Raw genomic sequence first — 5,389 nt, forward strand, 5'->3', positions numbered from 1 at the left:
CGAACCCGTGGCCTTGGTGTTATCAGCACCACACTCTCCCAAGTGAGCCATGGGCCAGCCTCAGGCTCTTCATTTCTGATTCAACCATGACAGCCTACACAGCAGCCAACAAAATACGTGGTACTTTGTTCCTGCACTGTATTGTTGAATGACTGCTCTGAGCTGGTCCTTGCTTGAGCGAATAATCACCTTTCTCATAAGTCAGGCAGATTGTGGGAGTTTTGTATTACTTAAAGCTGAGTGCAGGGCTGACCTGTGCCTCACTTGGGAGAGTGTGGTGCTGACAACACCAACTCAAGGGTTAAGATCCCCTTACCGGTCATCTTTAAAAAAAAAAACCAAAAACTGAGTGTGACCCCTCAATATGTGTCCAATTAATTATTTTTATGACGTGCTATTTAAAAAATGCACTTTTTTGTCAAACGAAACTTTCTGTAGGTGTTTCTTAGGAATATCCTATCAACTGTGTTGAGATAACTTGTACACTAACAGGTGTTATTTTCTTTACTTTTCATTTACTTTGATGATATATTGCAATATTCTGTTGCAATTATAGAGTGTGAAATCAACTTTGTAATTTTGTCAATTTAGGTACTACTTATTCTGTGTCAGTATTACCGGGTATATTCTGAGTTATGAGTTCATGCTTTTTTTTTTTTTTTTTTATGTCACCTGGCCATTAAGGGAATCTGAACCCTTGACCTTGGTGTTACAATACCACACTGTAACCAACTGAGCTAACTGGCCAGCCCCACACACTTTTCTTCAAGGTAAATTTTATTTTCCTTTTTATTTACTTAAAACTATTGACTTTAACATAACTTATTCATTCATGATAGTAAAAGCTTTTCACTTAGTCAGTGCAATCTACCATAGACCTCCTCACAACACATGCTAACCACACATTTTCTCAAGGAAACTTGGATATACTTAGTTACCAAAATGTGGATAACCACACACCATGAAGGGTTGTAGGCTGTATTAGCTGGAGAGTGTTGAAAAGGACATGGTATCAGATTTGGGCTTGTGTTAGGTGAGCTGGATGCACATTGAAGGAAGTTAGGCTGTCTCTGGATTGGATGCTCTCAGGTCATTAACAAAATTCTATCACTGGGAATCATAATAGTTCTTATTTAGAAGGCAGAAAGAATGGAGTGGCAGAGAAATAGCAGTTGGTCACATTCATGAAAAGAGGGGAATGTTTGGTCATTTTGTGGTTCAGAGTTTTTTCTTTGTTAGAATTTTGGAGACATGATTGCAGAGTGCTCTTTTTTAATAATCTTAACCCATTGTATTTACTAAGTAGCCAGTTAGTAAAAGACAGTTTCCATGAAATTGTTTCTCTTTAACAGTAGAAAACTTGGCTCGGGCCGGCCGGTGGCACACTCGGTAGAGGGCGGCGCTTGGGAGTGTGGCAGCGCTCCTGCCGAGGGTTCGGATCCCATATAGAGACCGGTCTGCTCACTGGTTGAGCGCAGTGCAGGCGCGACACCGAGGGTTGCGATCCCGTTACTGGTCACGAAAAAAGACAAAAAAGAAAAAAGAAAACTTGGCTAGCTCCCAGTTTTCTGGGGTACTTTTGTCTTTCTTGCTGATTATCTAAACGTTGAAATATTTCTTTGTGTATATCAGATGGTGTTTTGTTTTCTAAGAAGTAACAGTTAAGATATATAAGTTCAATTACTCATCAAACTTTATAAGGTAAATACTGAAAGATTACATTTTAGTAAATTGCCAGAGATTACAAACCTAGTGAGGGCCAAAGACAGGATCACAGTTCAAATCCAGCCTTTCTTATACAGAGTCTGTATTTCTGACATGCTAACTTTTGAGCATCCCTCATATACGAAGCATTTCAGTCTCAAAATGTCCACAATAAACTAATCAAGATATTGTAGGCTCTGGATATAGAGGTAGGAAACAAACAAGTCCTTAGAGTCCTTGCTCTTATTTTTTTGTGAAAAAAACAGAGATAGTTAACAAATGGCAAAGGTTTGATTTATAAGGAAGTAAGGGCTTTGCAGGAAAGTAAACTATGACAAGTGAGATGACAGGAAATGTAGGGATGTTTTGTTTATTTTCCCTATGGACGGTAGTAGCCTCAGTGAGGATGTCATCACTGATTTATATACTTCCGCCTAATACATCTTAAATTAACTGAGGAAATAAATGCTCAGGAGTGTTTGTACATAGTGGGGAATGATACATACACAGCTGTGCATTCATGAAGTTGACTGTAATAATTCCCCATAAAAATAAACACGGGGCATGCTTCAGCTTTGTTATTACAGTGATTAAAAGTTTTAGGCCCTGTGATATGTGATCATGGGTTTGAACACGGGTGTCATTGATCAGAGGCTTCCCACTGATGTGGCCCACAGGATGTAGGTGTTAATGTTTAAAATTCTTATTTTAAAAAAATGCAAGTTGCATGTTAGCCTAGTTCCTGCAGCAGCAGATCATTCTCCCCAGCTTCTCTTAAATTCCCACCAGGATCTTCCTTGACAGCCATAACGTTAGTGCTATAAATGTTGGATTTACTGCTAGGGATTTGAGTGCATTTGCAATGGTTAAAAAAGCGGGAAGGGGATTTTATAAAAGCCTTTCTATTTTGTGGCTCTTGCATCTGAATGGATGTTAAAGTTGACATGAAATGTTAAATATTTGAAATTTTATAAATGGTAGCGGGGTCATCGGACACAGAGACTGATTCCATTGCTAAATTGTGATTGCTGTCAAGAGCTGGAGTTTGGGGAGGGTATAACTCAGGCACTGTGACCTCTCCACCCACTTCTGACATTCGACTCTCAGCCCCCTTCTTGGGGATGTCTCACTGCTATTGGCTTGTGTTTGGCTTTCTGGATTCATAGCAGTTTGTAACATCAGACTGATAGCCTAACCCTACTTTCCTCACCTTCCTCCTGGTACACACACCTTATAAGGTAATTGTCTCCCACAAAGATTGGTCTTTTGTAGGCCACTCACTGTATAAATGATCAGGACAAAAAGGCGGGGGGGTATGTAAAGCCATTTAAAAAATTTTTTTCAGCCTTTGTCTTGACCAATTCTTAAATATTGTATGTCTTAGTAAGTTGTACAAAAATGTTTTTCTGCAGAAACCCTTTGTTCCTCCTCTGTAAAACCCTTCTACAAGAAAGGTCTGGATGACAGTGGGAGCTGTTGAAATGTAAAGTTGATTGCTAAATGGGACACGGTGATTCTGTCACAGGGAAATATCCAAAAGAACAGCATCTGAGGAAGTGACTGGGGGAGGCCAGAGGTTATTGTTAATCTTGCTTTTCAGAATGTTCCCTGCAAGCTTTTTCCTCTTCTTGAAGGAAATTTCCCTGTGCTGCCTTTCCAAACTGCTGTGTGTGTTTTGAGTGCAAACTGACTGCTGAGCCAGGATCACACTTGACATGCTATGAGACAGCATGGCATGGCCCAGCTGCTGTGCTTTGCACATAGAAAAACTAGAGGGCCACACTAATGAAGATGATAAGTTTTTTGTGAAGGTCATTGACAAGCAAACCATTTTTTGTTTGTTTGTTTGTTTGTTTTTAAAAAGATGACCGGTAAGGGGATCTCGACCCTTGACTTGGTGTTGTCAGCACCACGCTCAGCCAGTGAGCAAACCGGCCATCCCTATATGGGATCCGAACCCGTGGCCTTGGTGTTATCAGCACCACACTCTCCCGAGTGAGCCACGGGCCGGCCCTGACAAGCAAGCCATTTGAAATCAAGGACTAAACTAAATTATTTGGTTTGGACTGAGCATTCTAGGGCAGGAGGCCCCATAGTGGCGGGAGTCTTTTAACCTTCACTGCCTGACTAATATATGTCCTGCTTGGGATGCCCTGACAGATGTAAATTCTTTGTTTCCAACAGTACCTTGTGTGGCCTTTGGGATTGTAATCATGTGCACAGCCTGTCATGACACGGCCTGAGATGTGGAAGGCATTAATGTCAGCATTCATTACTGGCCAGAGTTGTGCTGTATCAGACTTAATAACTCAGGCTAGGTAGAAAGGATTGATATAGAAATTTAAGGAGGAAGTCAGTTGGCTTTCTAAGATAGACCTTGATTTTAACAAGTCCAGGACCCCTAAAGGCATCACTCAGTCAGTACTGTAAGTTTGTCTCACACTGATGTGTGGGTCCTACTGATAATTTTTTTGCACTGAAATGAGCCAAAGAGCTTGGCTACAGAAGAGTAAACACAGCAGGCCTAACCACTGTCCCTTGAAAGTCCTGTTTACAAGGTTGTCTGTGTGTCAAAACTGACTGCACAAGCAATATGTTTATGCAGAACACATGTTGCCTCCTGGGAGTCTGGAATCTTGGTATTTGCCAAGCAGTGAGTGCTACATAACCAGCCCCCAGTAAAAACCCTGGCACTCAGTTTCTCCTGATCTGCTCAGGTTACCAACAGTTCACATGAGTTCTCACCATTAGTTGCTGGGGGTAATAAGAGCATCTTGTAGGACTTCAATGGGAAAGGACCTTTGGGAGCTTGTGCCTGATTTCCCCCCAACTTCACCCCATACACCTTTTCCCTTTGCTAACTTGACTCTCTAAGCTTTCACTGCAATAAATCTTAGTTGTAAGGCTGACTACATACTAAGATCTGTCAGTGCCCCTAGCGAATCATTGCACCTGGGGTGCTCTTGGGGACCCCCCCCAACACATTTGACATCCTGAAACGGAGAATTTTGGTACCTGTTTATAAGAGGAGTAGGTGGAAGATTGTTTTAATGATCTGCAAAGCCCCTAAAGCCCATTTTGCTTTTCACAGGTAGGATTTTCACATGTTTAGACTTCCAACAAATGTTAGGAAAGAAAAAACATGTAATAGCTCTGTTTTGTTAATGAGGAAAGCAAATGGGATTTTGTTCTTTTCTCAATGTTAAGTACCACTGATTACTGTGATTCTCTTATCTTCCCTCCCATCATACAAATAAAGTTAAGCACAAGAAGCACAGAATCTTAACCTAAACTCGTATATCTCAGTGTAATCATAATAGTGTAATCTCTCAGCTTTCAAAGCCTGCTATGTGCTGCCACTTGTAAACAGAACGACTCTGAAAGGCAAGTACAACTAGGTAATTTTATAAACATGGCATTGGCTTTTACAGATGGGGTTTATAGGACTACATGTTCCATTTACATGACATTCTGGAAAAGGCAGGGGTATAGGGATCTAAAAAAGATCCATATTTAGGGGTGGAGAGTTGCATACAAATGGGCAACATGAGTGTTTTTGGAATGACAGAATGTTCTCTCTCTTGATCGTGGTAGCGTAGATATGAATTTATGAAAGCTCAAAGAAATACACTTAAAATGGTGAATTTTACTGGTTACATATTGAAAATAATGGAAAACAATAACA

Source organism: Galeopterus variegatus, unplaced genomic scaffold (genome assembly GCF_000696425.1).
Source record: "Galeopterus variegatus unplaced genomic scaffold, G_variegatus-3.0.2 Scaffold8670, whole genome shotgun sequence".
NCBI classification, from domain to species: domain Eukaryota; kingdom Metazoa; phylum Chordata; class Mammalia; order Dermoptera; family Cynocephalidae; genus Galeopterus; species Galeopterus variegatus.